The sequence below is a fragment of the Pinus tabuliformis genome, chromosome 1_1 (genome assembly GCF_031772625.1).
Source record: "Pinus tabuliformis cultivar Carrire ecotype Pingquan chromosome 1_1, CPIR1, whole genome shotgun sequence".
NCBI lineage: Eukaryota > Viridiplantae > Streptophyta > Pinopsida > Pinales > Pinaceae > Pinus > Pinus tabuliformis.
In genome coordinates this window covers 539,736,338-539,754,382 of record NC_142297.1, presented here as the reverse complement: position 1 = coordinate 539,754,382, position 18,045 = coordinate 539,736,338, and positions in this window count along the sequence as shown.

Here is an 18,045-nt window from a genome sequence, read left to right as displayed (position 1 = left end):
ATCCACCTACTTCTACTGCATGGAGGAACCCTTTCGAGGGGCCATGGATGTGACTACGATCTTCCCCTTACTTTGAGAGAGAATAAAAAAGAATAAAAAAACACAGTCTAGGAGATGATCTTATCACATTGCTTAGAATATATCAAATAGATGACGGTAGGCGGCGCCAAGAGAGGATATTTCTCGGAAATCCATCTCGTCTTTGATGTATTTCTACAGACAACCATGGTACTTGAGTACGAGATGTCACTCAAAATCCTTAATACCCAACTTTGTGTGAAGGGTATGAAAAATATTTGTGAACTCCTACATGTCTTGGTCCCTTCCCTGCCGTAGTGTCGTCCAATTTATGTACTTATCTTCATAGCTCCTGAGAGGGTAATGCTACTCCTTGGTAGCATCTCAGAAAGAGTTCCAAGTGGGTGAAACTGAAAACATGGAGGGTTCCCACTCGTCCTTCTTCTCACAGTAGGTTTCCCACTAGTCCTTGACGTGGGGGTTGACTTTGAGGATTCAAAAAGTAATATTTTCCCTACTAAAAAAATCATGAACCAAATTATACCCTTCTAATATATTTAACCATCTATCTATGACGCCTGCATCTATCTGGCCTTCAAATATGGGAATATTAAAATTTCTTGTACCTTGAAGGGAGTGGTGCCTCCGGAGAGGTTGTTGGGTGAATATGCGTCACCTGTGGACATCTGCCGACAGATCTGGGAAAAGCTGTCCATCATCACTTTCCTCTATCGCTCGAGGGATTCTTTGAGAAATATTTTGAAGGGATCCCCTGCTCCCTCGTCTTTCATTTCTTTTGCCATGGGAGGTTGCCAGAGTTTGCATGCTTGGTATTGCAAAGGTTCAATGAAAGAAAAACAGAGAAAGAGCAGACCGCTCTGATACCATTGATCCGTAATTAAGTAGGAACGCAATAGAATATATATATATATATATATATATATATATATATATATATATATATATATATATATATATATATATATATATATATATATATATATATATATATATATAAACACAGAGATGCAACAGGAATAAAACTTCATTTCATTAATATCAAAGAACTGAAATATGCTTACATACAGATTGGAAATAAAATAGCTTGAGCGATGGTATCTTATCTCTGAGAAGCGATGTGGAGGCTACATGTCTCTTAACCACGTTACAATGAGGCTCGAAGACCTATTTATTATTGAGAAAAAATGGAAAACCCTAAACATCCAAAAACCTAAATCTAGGAGATGAAGTGCCAACACTATGGGCCCCGTTTGGGCAAATTGGTACATCAACTTCCGGGGGTCGTAACTTTGGCATACGATATCCATTTGACGCGCACAATACCTTGTTAGAAATATCTATATAAGGAATACAAATTTCAAATTCAAACATCATTAGAAACCTCAAGCTTGTAAAATGTTCCCAAAAAACGTCATTTAGGGCCTGAAAACAACGTTGAAAGTTCAGAACCCAAAAAACTGCCAAAAATAGTAAATTGTTCTACAGTTAAGAAAACAGAAAAACTGACATAAACAATGGTGGGGGTCCAAGTGAAATCGACAGGTGGCCACCAATACTGACCTGGATCATATTACCTACTAGATCTAGGTCAAAAGAAATCGAGCAAACAATGAGAGGTTCTTCTTTGTTAGTAGGTGTAGGAATGGAACAGGTTGTCACATAATTAACCTGTAGCAAAGGGGATACCACTTGCATATTAAGAATGTTTAGAGAATTTCGATGGTTGGCAGTCAAATCAGTACCAATGAATGAAAGATGGTAAACAATCACAATTTTTCCATCATGCAGGGAAGACATCACTCGAGGAGTGTGGATAAAACAACATTCATGGCATAAACATAGTCTTGCCAAAGGAGAATATTGAAATCCACGGGGCCTTGGACTACCATAACATGAATACAAATATTTTTTCCTGCTAAGGTAATAGGAAATTGAGGAAGGATCCCTAAAGATTCACTGGCTCTTCTGTTAAAAGGCAACAAATTTTGAGTAATGGGCACAAGTTGCAGGGAACCTAAAGCTTGTCAAGCAGTCAAGGCTAGAATGCTAACAGTGGTTCCTTCATCTATAATAATGTGATATATTTTCTTATCATGAGCCTTCACCACGATTTGGAAGGCATGTAAGAAGGGAGATGAGGCTTTGTCAATTGATTCCAATCAAGGGAAATAACCACATTACTTGGAGGGGGTTCCATGCGAACAGGAGAAATGCCCCCTTTTTCTATTGGATCTGAAGAAACAAGAAGAAACTTAGTAGTATTAGCTTCAATCTCTAAGGGGAGATTATGACCAATTGAAGATGGAATCGAGTCAACCACTTTCTCAACCAATGGTTGGATGGAAAAAGACTTATGGGCTTCACACCGAGGGAGAGTTATATTAATTGAAGATGGAATCAGATCAACCACTTCATCAACTAATGGAGGATTGGGGGAAAACTAAAAGTAACCACTTGGAATTTGTTGCTAAGAAATAGTAAGGTTTTCCAACAATTTTGAGGCTTCATCCATATGAGAGAAAAGGTGAGTTTGATGATTCCCTTCACATAACCTACAGGGAAACCTAACTTTACCCTTTTTATCGTCAACCTTATTATCACTAGTTGATGGTTTGTCACAAACATGATCTTTAGAGGTTGATGGAAAGGGTTGATGTGATCCTGTGTACCATACTTCTAATACTTGGGGACTACCAAGGAAATTTCTAAGAAGGTGATCACCCTTACAAATCTTGCAAGGGAATTTATTTTTACGAGGCATATTGTAATATTTTTCAACATTATCCACTTTCATGGAAATGGTTTTTTGGTTTCCCCCTTGCTTATTTTTATTATTCTTCTTAGATTCCTGGTTACTAGAATCATTACTTTCACAAGGTGAAGAAGAAGAAAGGGATGAAAGGGTCACCGGATTCTGATTGATCTCCACATAATGTAAAGACTGGGAATCTCTTTAATGTAAATGTTATGTCAGGTTTCATGCCTTATCATTTTTCTATTTCATTGATTTTGTGATTTACTATTTTCCAGGAGGGAAAGAGCTGGATGGTTGGTCCCACCAACCCAGCCTGTCTCCATTCCTTTTTGTTCATTTACTATTATAGGTTGTATATCTGCTTGCTTAATGTTCGATATATTAAGCGTGGTGTGCTAATGTACATTGTTGCTTCCAAATATAACATGTTTTGTGTGCCAACAATGAATGTTGTTTTGTACTATGTTTCTTGGTACAACATTTTTATTCTATACCTGATTTGTGTGTATACAAAGATTAAAGTTGTAATGAATCACTTCTTTTAATCTCACCAATGAACTCTAGAAAGCCTAAACTGGTACACATTACTTTAATGATTTATTGAATGCTCTATTCATGTGAGTTCATTTTGCATGGTTATTATAAGAAGTTTACGATTATTAAGTTTTAGATCTAAAGCATGCATTTAAGTTCTGATGTGTGGCTTGTTAACGTTATTGTGATCACAAGGTGCTCTTCTAACCTTATTTCAATACTTGGTCTATCCTTTGATGTGGGAACATAATATATTATGCTGGCTTACTAATCAAAATCTATGATTTTTATATCAGTTATATCTTAACATATCCACATATTTGTGTTGCCTTATCCTTTTTTTGAAGATTAGATTTGAAAGGACTAGTGCACATGAGTGTTTCGAAAGGAGAATATAACCCTAAATTTCTATTTTCAAGGTAATTTGGGAAGAGAAATTGTTGATTGTAGGTTGCAATAAAAAAAGAATAAATAAGTGTAGCAAAGACTATTGTAGAAAAAGAGGAACTGTAACAACCTACATCTAAGGATGGAGAGCAGTTGTTGAGACAATTCCACATGCTGAAATTGTGGGTAAATTTGTGGGAAGAGTGAATAAAGTGTAGAAGCCTAAGAGGAGCAGAGTAGGCTCAATAGGTTCTAGAGGAAGGAACCAAGGATACCAAAGTACCAAGTTCAGAGGAGAGAATCTTGGTGAAGTATTGTGTAACAAGGTGAAAAATATTTGTTACTATAGAGCCTTGTTTGTAGCTTATTAGGTAAACTTTATCGAGGAAAGAGTCGAAGTTGATTGGGTCGACAGTAGGGTTTTGGTCCCATGGTTTTTTGGTTTCCCATGCCAATTTTCTCATGGAATTCATGTAATGGAGCCTTTAAAAGGCTTGGAAGACTTCATTGTAAAGGGTCAAGGAGGTGAGAAGTGAGGGCTCACTTCACTGGCATAGCCAGGGTTTTGGCCAAGAATTAATGGAATTCCATTGGCTGGAATTTTCTTTGTTGTTGGGGTTTTCCTAGGGTAAACATTGGTGTTTATGTTTGCATGTGTTTTTTTGTTGTTTATGGTTTATCTCAGTAAATATATTATATCTTTGTGGTAATTTTTTAATAATTGGTGTCATAGATAGATATTGTCTTGAGAGGGATGTCGATGTTTCCAAGGGTTTATTTAGCTTGATGTGTAAAGAATAATTGGAATATGGGTGGAAATAGACTATCAGACCTTCTCTTGATAGTGGAGACAATAAAGGACAAAGGGGTCTAGCATGCCAAGATAATTTGCATGGCTGTGATGACTCATGAGTGTATATCCACTGAGGTGATACTAGATGGATCTGGTGTTTTCAATTCTTTAAAAGGGGTGGGTTAGTAGGCAACAACATAAAAGTGCATGGTGAGGAAAATCCTATGGAGCATGGCACTTGAAGGAAGGGCTTGATTAGATGTGTGAATTCATGTGTGGTTAGGTGAAGGCACATGAAGTTCATAGGTGATAGATTTGCTACAAAGTAGAGAGTTCATGTAGCCTTTGCCAAGTGACAGTGATTATGACAAGCGAATGGTAGGGAGCATGGTGTTGTGTGCAAGAGAATGGAACATCACTGTTGAAATTTACAGTGATGGGATCGTATTTGGAGAGTACTCAACTTGAACATATTACAACAGGTGCAATTTTTAACTATGGCTTGTTTGTAGAAAATAGGACCGTGGTTTCTTGGGGTGATATTGGAGTTATCAGTGGTATTCCAAGAGGCATCTAGTTTCAAATTGATGGAGTCGAAGGGTATCATGTTTGTGGGATTGATGCATAGGAGAAAAATTTGAATCTTACCAAATTATTTTCCAATTTAATTTGTGTTTTTTTAAACATTCTCAATAAGTTAATGGTTTTGGAATTGAGATTTTTCTTTAATTAATTGAAGGATAGCTAATTATGATGCATCACACTTGTTGGTTCCAAACGTGTCCGCAAAAATTTCTTTTATGTGATTTCTACTGAAATTTTTTTCTTAAAACAATGAATTTAACCTAAATCCATGATGTTTATTTCAACCAAGTTAACAAGCTGAGAATATTAACTAATTATCCTTGCTCATGAGGAGAAGTGGAAATTAGAACTAATATATGTATTAATTCGAAATTAATGACTACACTTATATTTAATCAAATAATGTTAAAGTATAAATATGAATGATTTTTTAACCTACCTATATTTTGATTACATAATTAATTTACATAATTAATTTAGTTGATAAATCTGTCGAACACAGAGTAATATAAGAAGGTAGCTAGTTTGAAAATATCTTTAAATCTAATGAGATTCGTCACTCCCAAATTAATATAAATGGTTAGTTGGAAAATACCTTTCAATTTAATAAGATTTAATTGTCTTCTAAAATCAATTTTTGTTTTAAAAAAAAAATAACCATACCTAGTAGTAAGCTACAAACCAATATTAATTAGCTGGAAAATATCTCCCAATAATTATAACGACACTATTCTACACCTCATACAAATAATAATTATCACTCTAACAATATACCACTCCTCATACAATGAGAATTATAACTCTGACAATATAGTTATTAATACACTTTCTAATTTTCTATCAATTTTGACCTTTACATTTTGCAACATCATAAAGGTCACGTGGTGAATACTGCCACGGCTCTACTCATCATGATGCGATGGTTACTCCCCCTTTCACATTTCATAAATAAATTTGCTGATTATCATGGTGCAACAAATGCAGAGAATTAACCTTAGGAGATAGTTTGAAACCCATGTACGAATCTGTAAATGCAGACAATGACTCCCAAGGTGGTAGTTTAGAACCGAGTTGTTATGTGATTTAAAAAAAAAGGATTTTTTTGGTTTAATTTCTTTATAATCTGGCATAAATTTATTCAAATCACAATTTTATGAGTAATTCTTATAATAAAAGTGCGTTAAAGGATTTTTAGGCGCTGAATCCATATATATAGTAAAAGACTAGATTAAATAACACAAATCAAGATTTCATCACAAAATTTTCACTCCAAAAAATCATACTAAAGACAATTCCATTTAGAAATTTTGGAGAATTTTAACTATAATTGTCAAGCTTAAAGATTTAAATGTTCGAGACATTTTATATAATACTAAATTTATTTCCATAAAAAAAACAAACAAACATAAATATTCTTTTGGCGAAAAATAACTTTGACAAAATTATAACCTCACTAAACAACTTCCATTTTTTTTTTCGCATTATCAATGTCTTTGTTTCCAATATTGTGTTGGTTCATGAGTATTCTTTTATTACACCATACTTTATTTTGGATCTAAAGGTTAAAACCATGGCGACTGTAATTGGTTCTTAAGTATCCTCTTAATTGGTGGTTAAATACTTGTAGGGTGAGTATCCTCTTAATTGGTACTTAAATACTTCTGTTTTTGGCATTATCAGTGTCCTTATTACCAATGTTGGGTTGGTTCATGAATATTTTCTTATTATACCATACTTTATTTTGGATATAAAGGTTAAAACCATGGCTACTGTAATTTGTTTTCAAGTATCCTCTTAATTGGTGGTTAAATACTTGTATGGTGAGTATCCTCTTAATGGGTGCTTAAATTATTGTGTGATGAGCATGGTTGGTTTTTCTTTTGGGATTAACGTGTCTTGGCATTACTTAGATATTTATGGTTTGGAATAATGTTATATTTATTGTTGACGATTACTATAATAATGTTATTGTTTTTATTATAGTTGTTTTCACTTTTGATTTTATGAAAAACAAAGTGATTTTATGAAAAAATAAAATAATTTGTAATAGATTTTAGATATAATTTGTAATACCATTAAGTGATTATTAGTAAATTAATTATAAATGAGTTGTTTAATGTTAATTTTCAAGATAAAATAATAAAAAACTTTAAAAAATTAAGTCATCTCTTTCTTTCTCTCTAAAAGTTTACATACTCTATCTTAAGAACATTATCAAACATGTTAATTTATAATTAGTTTATTGCATTCATAATGTTATGCCTTTTCTTATTAAAATGCATGACATGGTTATAGCTTTGGCATCTAATATGATTACTATTTAAGAGCTTTAGTAGACGTCTCAGCTATTTCGTATGTAATTTATGACAACTGCACTAATACAACAATAAATAAGGACAAAACACATAACACATAACACCATAAGTATAAGAAGGGTCCACACAATCGTTGAATTAAATAACACCAAATATCACAAAACTCATTTTCTTTATTAATATTACCCAACCTTTACATCACATATCAAACAAACCTACGGGATCTTCTCACATCAGATATTACCCCAGAATTTTACAATACATGAACTAAAACTCTTGGGCAGATGCAAAGTAGTGTTGACAAATGCTAGCAACAATGGAAAACATATATATCTGAGGCTCTATATATGGAAGACTTCAGATTTGTCCCTCTATGCCTTCTTTTATAGGATCACTCGCTTGATCTAGATCTCGCGGAGGTTGCTTCATCTCACCTTTGATTTGGTCCTCTTTGAGGAAGTCCTGTGCCTTTTCCCTTTTTGATATTGATTAATTGGAAATTAACCCTGCTTTCTTGTTTCCACTAGCACGCTTCCCTGTTTTCCCACTGCTCAGGTCCCAATATTTAATTATCTATCGCATTTAGGTTTTTGTTCACCTACTGATGTCTTTATCCATTTGTCCTTTTCAACTTTTGTTTTCTATATTTCTCCAAAAAACGAAGGACCCAACATGCCCCCCAACTTCGTTTCCTCCACCAACGCTTCTCATGGACCCAAATAAACTATTGCTTACTGATAGAAACATGTCCACTAGGAAGGAAGGAAGAGGATCATATGATATGTGCAAATGAAATGAAGGTGACACAGAAAAAGAACTATGCCCATAGGTTTGTTGCAATTTTATGCAAGCTTGAAACATAGAAGAAACTATGCTTGTGGTAACCTATTTCATTTTTTAACGAGATTGACACGGTAAAAGAAATATGCTCATGGAACTATTTACCTTGATCATGGCTCCTTGATCATTAGGGTTGCCAAGGTTCCATTCCATTGCATAAGACCAACAAGTAAAGGGTGATAAAAAAACATCCCTTCACCATGTGAAGATGATTTTTAAAGAGAAATGCTTATTTCATTATGTAATTTTATGTCTTTCAAATGTAATAATTTCACCATCCCAAGCTGTTAACTCAGTGTTCCAAAGATGCCAGACTAGCAAAAGATCAATTTTCCAAAGGAAATAGTCAAGTGAAAGGGTAAAGTTTCAAAGGGTTAAGTGCATGCCAAAGGGAGTTGTCTTTTCCCAAGGGTGTCCAAATCATCATTTTCCACAAGCACTAAACCCCAATTTCCTCACCCATTGAGCTAGGGTTGGGTATGCAATCAGAGACATTTGAGTATATGAGGCATAAGGGAGGTCATTTCAGCAAGTATGAGGCCATTCCAACTCATACACATCATGTCTCCATCATTTTTCAATAAGTCATTCCAAAGGACAAATCATTTTCCACACATAGGGCTGGGTTTTATTCAAACTATGTTTTAGACCAAACAGGGATGAATTTGGCACAAGTGAGAGAGTTTTTTGTCCATCATACAACAAGGAAGAAAAAAATCCTTCACTTTTTACATAGGTCTCATGGTTTTAGAGAAATGTCAAAAATACAGTTGTTGCACTTCTGGAGTGACTTTGGAAACATTACTTTTTCTTCTATCTGGAGTCTCCAAATGACTTTCTTGATGAGTTCAATGATACCTATACAAAAATATCTTTCGAATGAGCTATTATGCACTCCATTTGGAGTTGCGAAAGACCTCAAAAAGTTTCCTACAAGAGAACACTTCATTTTTGCACACTCATTCTACACTTTTTGACTAGTCTTGGGAGAATTGACTTTTCAGGGGCTATAATTGATCATTGTCAGTTCTTTATAGATCCACTGTGTAGCCAAGGGAGAGACTTGTCCAGCGTGCTATTATGGGCTCAATTTGGACACTAAGAAAGCCTCCAAAAGTGGCCTGCAAAAAGGCACTGCGCATAGAGCAAGAGGCGCTACGCATAGAGGAGGGAGCGTTGCGCATAGGAGTGGAGCGTTGTGCATAGGGCAGTTTTGCCAGTGAAAATTTGCACAATGTTGCGCATAGAGCCTGAGCATTGTGCACCTGTAGAGGGTGCTACGCATAGGACCAATAAGTGCCAAAACATCATCTCAACCATCCAAATCGTCTTTTTTTCCATCTAGGACTTCTAAACAAGTAAGTTCAATCCTTGAGCTATCCTCTCGACATTAAGTTCATCATTTTGAAGTTAGTTTGCTATTTCAAATTTCAAACCCTAGATTGCCTATAGATCCCTCCACCTATTCCTTATACCCTAATTCCCTCAAACACAATCCTAAAACCCTATTTACTAAACAATCCCTATCAAAGTAGAATACCCTCCTTCTCATTCTCATATCATATATATTCCATCCTACACCGCATAAGCTCATCTCCCCTCCCCTATCCCTGTTCACCAAAACTCATTCCTTGATTCCCTTCTCTAGGGTTACACAACTTCAAAATTCAACAAACATGGACAAAGATGATAAAGATTATGAGGAGGAGGAAAACAGTGGTAGTGAAAGTTTGGGAGATGAACCTCAGCATCAGAGAAAATGAGATAAGGGAGGTAGAATTATCAGAGAGGAACCATCAAACATCAGAGAATTATAGTCTCCTCATATGACTATAACTTGCTTCAGGCGTCTAGGGTGTTATGAGTTTTGTGAGAAGGTGGAAGAGTCCAACATCATCCTGAGCTGACCAGGCTTTTTGTAGCGAATCTCCATGATAACAAGGTAACTCTTGTTGGGGTGAAATTTACAGTTTCATCCTCCATCATTGCTGATGCTACAGGGATTTCAAATGTGGCGGAGAAATGGTATAAGGCACAAGATTTGGATGAGCACTATTATGAGCCATACATAAAATCTAGGTATAGAAATTAAAAGAAGAGGACTTTTCCTTTCAAGTTCCTTGAAGACAAATATGCCCCGATGATGAGGATCATTATGAAATATTTCACATGTGAGGGCAGATTTTCAAGATTGTACACCTATCACATTAGGCTTCTTATGCATTTTACAAGAGTGAAAATATTGAGCATCCCTTATTTCTTATTCAAGAACATTGAGAAGATGGCCTACATTGTACAGAAAAGGCCATACCCCTAGCAAATGAGTAGTCTCTATTACTATTCCCTGATTAATATGATTGTGCTACATCATCTCAATCTCGTTAACATATCCTGGGAGATTTTCATTGCCAATGAAATCTTCAGGGACCCTCAGATTCCTCCATCGGTACCTCAAGAAATAGAAAGACCTTCTAGCAGTGCCAAAGAAAAGAAAGATGAGAAGGTTAAAGCGACTAAAGTTGATGAGGAGCTAGAGGCCTACAAGATATATCAGAGAGGGGATAGAAAGTTGTTTGCAGTAGATAGGCAAATGTTTACTCCACTTGATGTGGAAGGGGCCTTGCCTTCTTCATTAGCTCATAGCAAAATGCTTGATCCACCAACTGTGGAAGGGGCTTTTCCTTCTTCATCGACACAACAGGTACAACAGGTGCAGTAGATGCATAAATGGTAAGAAAAGGCGTTGGAGGAAAACCTTGATGATGAGGAGGAAAGAGATTTTAATTTGGTGGAAGATGATGAACCAGAACAGCCACACATCCATCATGGCATTGAAACAGTTGACTTGGAGGCCCAAGATGAGGCAACAAATGAAAACATAACCATAAGGGAAAAAGATGCACAGATCCAAGCACTGATGGACAACTTGGAAAGAGCTAAGTATGTCATTTCATACCTTGAGCAAGAGAACAAGCAGCTAAGTGACAAACAAGTCCTCACGGAGCTGGAACTTCTCAAAACAAAGAGGCAAAGTGACAAGGGCAAATCAGTAATGCAAGAGGAAGAAACATCGGCTACCTTGACTACAAAACACATAATTGAGAAGGAAATTGAGGAAGATAGAGAAACTTGGCTTGGCATGGTCAATTTGAATTTGAAGAAGCTACTCCAAAAGGCCAATAGGGACAATAGAATCATGAGACACATGGCTCGCCATTACAGGACCCAAAACAAGATTTGCAATATAAGGGTCAAGCAAATGAAGACAAGGATAAAACAAGCACTCAAAGGAAAAAAGGAGGATTATAGGCTTAGGATGCTTTTTGAAGCTTCCTTGGCTAACCAAGATACTTAATGGTGGTATTTTCCACAAATTTTGAGCAGGGTTTGAAGAATTTTTGCCTTTTGAAGAATTTGGCAATTTTTGACACATAAATTTTGGCTCAGTGGCGTTGTGCTTTTCCTAGGGGCATCCAATGAGGGAATTATCAGATTTTTGGATTCGTAATGATGAGTACATGCACCCTGAGCATTTTCTAAGCTTTTAGAGCAGAACTGGTCAACCAAAAGGTCAAAAACACCCAAAAAATGACCTTTCTGCCCTTTTTTGGACACACAGAAGCAGTCTTCGGAGAATCTGTTTTTTAGGGATCCAATGAGCTTCAAATATAGAAATTCAAGATGTTATGGAAATAATACTTAACTAGCTTTCCAATGAGCTATCATGAGCTCAATTTGGACACCAGGAAGCCTCCAAAATGGACCTGCCAAAAGCGCTGCGCATAGGGCTTGGGCAGTGCACATAGGACAAAAATTGTGCTGAGTGTCTATTTCACTGTGCCTTGACTGTAATTTTTGGGTTTCCTCTCATAGATGGTGTTTTACTGATGCAAATGATGACTAGGCATGTAAATATGATAGATAATAAGTAGTATATGGTAGATTCATTAGATTAAAAGTCACCTTGAGGACAAATGAATCAATTTCCTCACTTTTAGAGGCAAGTTGTTAGGATGCCTAGATTCCAGTTTCTTGTTTAGTTTTGGTTAGATTAGATCCTCATATTAGGGATTCGACTCCTGAGGATGGGAGGAGGTTGAAACAATGTCTATATCTTCTTCTTCTTTCTCATTGTAAAGGGTTGGACTCAGTTGGATGCTTAGGCTTTGAGTAGACATCATTTTGTATCAGTTTTAGCAGGAGATTAATGAAAATTTGTAGCTATTTCTTTGGGATCCATGTGGTATGATATTCAGTTCAATTTTTCTTATGTTTTCATGTATTAAAATGTATTGTTGACTCCATTTCATCATTTCATACTCTTTAAGTGGATGTTTTCAAGTTGATAGGCAGAACCCATAATATTTATGCTCTGTTTTGGGAAAATATTCACAGTCTATGTTTTCTTCAGTTTAGGAAGAATCCATGTTGCTTACATGCTCTTTCTAGCTCCTCACATGTCTTGAATCACCTCACCCATAAAAACCTAGAGTTCTGAGCCTTATGCCTACCTTGCCCCATCGAAAACCCTGCAATTTTGACCTAATTTCCTTGCCCTAACTATTTGGCTCCTCCTGATCTAGCAAAACCCTTCAAAATCAAATCAAACCTTGTGCTACTATACCTAGCCTAATATCATTTTCTTGATCCAGTCATCTTGGCTGAGATCCTTACGGAGAGAGCCCTCTCCTGGCCTAGTAGGGCTAGCTACTTGGCTAAGCGTGGTTTGTGGTTACCCTGGCATTGCCTTCCTTCAGCCTGAGGTTCAATCCAGGTGATAACAAGTTGTAAAAGAAGTTCTTGTGTAAACAGATCATGAAGGAAGGCGGGGAAAATGGATTGTAGCCATGCTAGAATATGATTTCGAGATAAATCCCACAAAGCTCATCAAGGGACAAGGTTTGGCTAAGCTCATGGTTGAATCTAATTTGCATGCATTAGATATCAATCTGATTGATGCCCTTTCTGAGGAGGAAGAAGAAGACTCACAGTTACAAGTGTCCGGCATGTTCACTTCATCTCCATGGTACTCCGACATTGTTTATGTATTGTAGCATTTAAATCCTCCACTAGAAGTGCCCAAAGGTAAAAGTATATCCTTAAAGTTGAAAGCTTCAAAATATTTCATTCTTGATGGTGTTTTGTTTTGGAAGGATCCAGGTGGTGTGTTGCTGAACTGTTTGGTTGAAAATGAAGCAAAGGATGTAATGAGAGATTTCCATAAAGGAGATTGTGGCGGTCACCTTTTCTGGAAAACCACGGCAAACAAAATTTTGAGAGCCGGTTTTTATTGGCCCACTCTTTTTTCTGATGTATATAAAATAGTGATGAGTTGTCATGAATGTCATATTTTTCAGGGAAAAAGAAAGCTTTTACCATTACCCTTGCAACCCATTTCAGTCACAGCTCCTTTCTAGCAATGGGGTCTTGATTTTATTGGCGAAATCCATCCTTCATCGTCTGCACAACACAAATGGATCCTGACAGCCACAGACTATTTTACAAAATGGATTGAGGCAATCCCAACCAGGCAAGCTACTGATTATGTTATCATTCAGTTTATTGAATCTAATATCTTGTCTAGATTTGGCTGCCCACAGAAGATAATCACCGAAAATGTTGTCGCTTTCAATTCCAAGAAGATGGTGGAATTTTGGGAAAAATATCATATTTTATTGGGGCATTCTACTGCTTATCATCCGCAAGGGAATGGTCTGGCAAAATCTTCCAATAAATCTCTAATCAACATCATCAAGAAAGTTTTAGAAGTAAATAAGAAGAACTGGCACAAAAAACTCATCAATGCTTTATGTGCAGACAGGTTCAGTACTAATAAATCCATATTTGTGTCTCATTTTCAGTTGGTGTACGGGATTTTTACTGTTTTTCCTTCATCTCTTGTTGTCCTGGTCATGAAAATTTTGTAGGAAATGGACAGTGAAACAAATGATATGCAGCGAAGGATAAATCAAATGATCCATTTACAACAAACTAGGGAGGAAGTTTTTCAAAATACTTCTAAACTTCAAGAAAGAATAAAAAAGATCTATGATCGCAAGACAAAAGAAGACAATTTCAATTTAGGTGATGTGGTTCTTCGTTGGGATGCTAGAAATGAAGAAAAAGGAAAACATGGCAAGTTTGAAAACTTATGGAAAGGGCCATACTGAATCTCAGCTTTCAGAGGAAAGAATGCTTTTCTATTGGAGGAGATGAATGGGGAAGATTATTCAGGAGGAGCGATCAATGGTAGGCTTCTCAAGCATTACCATACTTGAAGAAATTTCTGCAAATTTTCACCACCATTCTATATACAAGTTTACTTTTTATGTTCAAGTGTTGAACTGGCTATCATAGTAGTTTGAAGCCCGAGGAGAAGGCCATAAGGCTTCTTTGATTATCTACTAGTTTTATTTTTATTTTAGAGTCATATCGTATCAGATAGTAAGTCAGTTTTTAGTTTGAGTCTAGTCTATGGAATTTTGACTCCATTGCCCAATGAATAAGGCTACCTAGTCTACGGTGTTCTTGAAACCTCCAAGGAGCTGCCATCCCCAACTGGAGCCAATTTTAGTGCCTGTCAGTCATGCCAGTCACCGGTGGTCAAATGTGCTCTTACATAGTTATTTTTAGGGTTTCAGGTCAAATGTTTATAGTTTCAAAGAGTTTTTCAATAAAAAAAATTGCTCACCGACTAACAAGGTTAGTCTCTACTATTCCTTTCAGTCTCATGGTCAAAGAACATTATCTTGGTCAAGTCAAATCATTTTTAGAAGAGTCCCATAGACACTATGTTCACAATTCACCTAATAAGCCTATGTTAGGTCACCACTAGGTCAATAGGTTAAATTTCTAAAAGTTGGTCTTTTTACAATTAAAATTCATTTTATGAGGAATAATAGAGATCAACTTGGTAATCAAGGTTTTTTAAATCATGCTTTTTATTTCGCTTTCTTAAATGAATACCATCGTAAAGATCATGAAGCTGCAAAGTGTCAAGTCCAAGTTATAATTGCTATGGTGAGTCCATTACCATTTGCAAAGGAAAAATAGATTTTCTCAAGTTATAAAAGGCCATCACTCACTCTCTTTCACTCTCCATTTGCCCATTTCACTTTCCAACACTCATCTCCATCTAATCAAGGCGAGATTGTCAGACAAAGAGATTTTTTTGCATCCATAAGTCGAGTTCTCCATTGGTGCTACGAAATAACTCTATTCCGCTACGCAAATGCCAGGCAGCTGCTCATCTCTCAAAGGTTGTGAGCTCCCTACAGTGGTTTCCTTTATCATTTTCACATTGTGCTACTACTAATACAGGTTGGTGGTTTATCGTAAGGCTCAATCCTCTCTCAATTGTCTCAACTGTGCTTGTTATGCTTCATGTCCATCTCCTAGGGTTTTTTAATATAGTCTTCAAGGCTTTCATCATTTTCATGTCAAATTGCTGCTAAAACTTGTATAAAATTATTTTTACATGATAATATATCCTAAACACACCCTCCTAAACACCCTCCATCAGATCCACTCTCAAATCTCATCAATTATACCTAAACCCTAGACAGATTACACCTTCTAAACCACAAGACTATGTTTTTCTTGTTTGGAAACCTTCCACTCACCCAAATCCTAAATTTCTACTTTCCCTGGCTTCGTAACCTCCCTCACCTACCCCCTAAATTTCCCTAGAATTTTTCTGTTTCTCTATCCCCCTCATCTCCCTAAACTCCCTCACATCTATTAAAAATCCTCTGTTTTTCCTAGAGTCAAAACCCTTGTTTCTATCCTAAGAGCTAAGTGTTGACATGGAATCTGAAACCTATGAACAAAAAAAGGAAGCATAGGGTAGGACATGCCATCAGATATGAACCTACCTAAACCCATGAGGCCTTATCATCTCCCTTCATTTGAAAATGATTTTAAGATGCAAGTTGTCTTACACTTTGCCAGAGAATTGAGCAATTGAAGTTTCATGATCAATTGACCAATGCTTTTGCCACCAAAATAAGAAAGGATAGAGTGACCATATTAGGAGTTCAATTCGCTGTTTTAAGGCCACTTATCTCCCAAACACTGGAGAAATTTGGTTCAAGAGAGAAGACCTTGACATTGAAAATTACAAGATGTACCTAAAGGCACCATACAACGTAGCTCCAAAATATACTTTTCTATTCAGACATTTTTTAGAAATATATGGCCCTCTCATGAAAATGATCATGAAGTAATTCACATGTGAGGGTAGGTATTCAAGGCTATATAAGTACAACATGAAGCTTTTGATGCATTTCACCGATGTTCAGCAAGTCAATTTGTCTCATTATCTGTACAAAAGTCCGATTAAAATGACATAAAAGGTAAATAACATGGGAGAGAATCACCATAATAGTTTGTTTCATCATGTCTTATTGAAAGTGCTAGTTTGTCATTAGTTAGCACAGGAAAATATGTCTTGGGATCACTTTTCAAGTTGAGCTTTTCCTCCATCTTCTACAACTATGTCTAGTGATGAAACAACACATTCAAGCTCATCAGTGTAGCAAAAGGTTGCTTTTTCAAGCAGGCCAACCAAGAGGAACAATAGGGAAAAATAATTTCCGACATACTCGAGAGGTGATAGGATTGTGTTTGCTGAAAAGATTGTTGAAAGGGCCAAGCTTGCAGCAGGTGAACAGAGATCTTCCTCGCAGCATGAGGAATTCTCCCATCAGGTAAAAATGTGTCAGATATGGAGAAAGGATATGAGGGCAGAATTGAAGATCTAATCATAAGGAATAAGGAGGCTGAGATAAAGAGGTTGGAAGGCAAGTTGATAGAGGTGAATGATTTAATAGAATGCTTGCGACAAGATAACACACAATTGAAAGTGAACCAAATGATCCAAGATAAACAAACAACTTTTTCAAAGAAAGAAGATGTAAAGGGAAAAGCAGTGGCTATATTGAAAGTGTCAAAAGGTAAAGGAAATCAAAGTACATCAGGGAGACCAAGAACAAGAGCATCGAAGAGAGCCCTTGAGCTACAAAGGGAGGTTTCTCCACCAAAAGAACAAATTACTGTAGATGAACTAATCACTACAGAAATCAATGAAGATAGGGTATATTGACTTGATAAGGCAAATGGACACTTGGGAAAGCTCCTTAAGAAGTCAGGCAGGGACAATAACTTGCAAAGGCATATGGATGCACATTACTACACAAGAAACAAAGTATCCCAAGTCAAAATAAAGCATTTGAAGAAGAATCTCAAGGAAACCATAACAAGCCAAAAGGACAAGGAAAAACTTGATTTTCTTGCTGAGGCCTCCATCATGGCATAAAACATAATATTATAGCTTCACTCAGCAATTTTGAGAAGATTTGGAGAATTTTTTGTCATTTTCAAAATTTTGATGTTTTTTGTCTATTTTCAAAACATAATGGCAGTTATAGGCGTTGCGCTTTTTCTACAAACCTCCAAATAACAAAAAAGTTGTATGCTTGGATAGATAAAAACCTATACTTATCAGATAACTACGTTTTCAATCTTGTTGAAAGATAAATTGGGAGAAAAATCCAAAAAACAGGTCAAAAAAGTCACTTTCTGCCACTATTCAGAAGCAGGCACTGTGCCTATAGAGACACCTTGGGAGAATCAATTTTTGAAGGCCTTCCCTGGGGTCATTTTCAAAAGTTAAAGATGTTATGGAAACTTGACACGAAATTCTAGTTGAATGTTCTCTCATATTTCAAATTTGACTTTAGAAAGACTTCTAAAATCCTCCTGCAAGATGGTGCTACAATTATGCCTGAGTGCGCTAC